Source organism: Guillardia theta (assembly GCF_000315625.1).
Source record: "Guillardia theta CCMP2712 unplaced genomic scaffold GUITHscaffold_209, whole genome shotgun sequence".
NCBI lineage: Eukaryota > Cryptophyceae > Pyrenomonadales > Geminigeraceae > Guillardia > Guillardia theta.
The window spans coordinates 30,222-31,454 of record NW_005434467.1 but is presented as its reverse complement, the minus strand read 5'-3'; positions in this window follow the sequence as shown (position 1 = coordinate 31,454).

Genomic DNA, 1,233 nt, shown 5'->3' with positions numbered 1-1,233 from the left:
TCATCATATCCATTACACAGATTGTATATGATTCCACAATAGCAGCATGAGAACTCGAGCTCCTCTTCACAACATCTCTTGCAGTGTCGCTCCTCTTTCCAGCGTCCATCGCGATATGCTATGGTTTCTCTTGCGTGGAGGTGCTCAAACACATCATTACATGTAGAGCATCTCCATACAAAATAATTAAAAGTTAAGTTAAAATCAGTACGAGGACAATAAGTTAAGTTAAGATCAGTACGAGGACAATAAGTTGGCACGGTTGAATTCCTCGATCTCTGTCTTGCATAACTCCATGTACCTATCAAAGATGATGTCCTTGACGTCACTCAAGCAAGAGTTCTCAAGATTGATCTTGTTGAACTTCACAATCAAAGGATTCATTGCCGTTTTTTCCACATCAGACATCAACCTTGTCATTTCTTGATCAGATATCTTGAAATGATTGCAACCTATCCTTAGATCCTGCAGCTCTGTATGCCCAGCCCCCTTGGTCCTCTCCCTAGTAGAAAGCCACCCGCCTCAGCCAATCAGCAGCAAATGCACAAAAGGCAGCAACAAGACATACCCGGAAGATACCATCTCACACAGAAGGCAGCAACAACACATACCCACAAGATACCATCGCACACAAAAGGCAGCAACAAGACTTCTTCTTTTTTTTGGGTTTTACACTCCCCCCGTAGCCGCTGGTAGGATTAGCTTTTCTTTTTTGGACCACCCCTCCTCCCTCCTCTCCCCTCCTCGTACCACCCCCTACCCCTCCCTAGACCGGCCTCGCACCCCCTCGCTCCCTCGCTGCACGTACCCCCTTTAACAGCAGAGAAAGCAATGTTGGCCGTCTCTTTGGCATCGTCGTCAAGATTGCTGCAGACAGAAAACACCTCAGAGGGAGTTGACATGAAAATCTTTCGTCACTTGTATCCGCTGATCTCGCTGGCTCGTCCAACAGCATGAGACCCGACTTCAACATGATCTAAGTGATACCAAAGAATGTATGAAAATGGTCACCAAAAATCTCAAAGGATACACAAGGTGATGGGAGGATAAGAATAGCAGAATACGTCTGTGGATTGGCCAAGTTGCGTCCTTTCACTCCCACTATGATGATGTCGATGTGCATAATGTCTGAGTAGGAAAACAATCACGGCAAATGTTGGCAAGCAGTCGCCTCACTGTAACAAGCAGCGCAAGTCGACATATGGGGTCATAAGGGGGTCCATAAGGGGGACA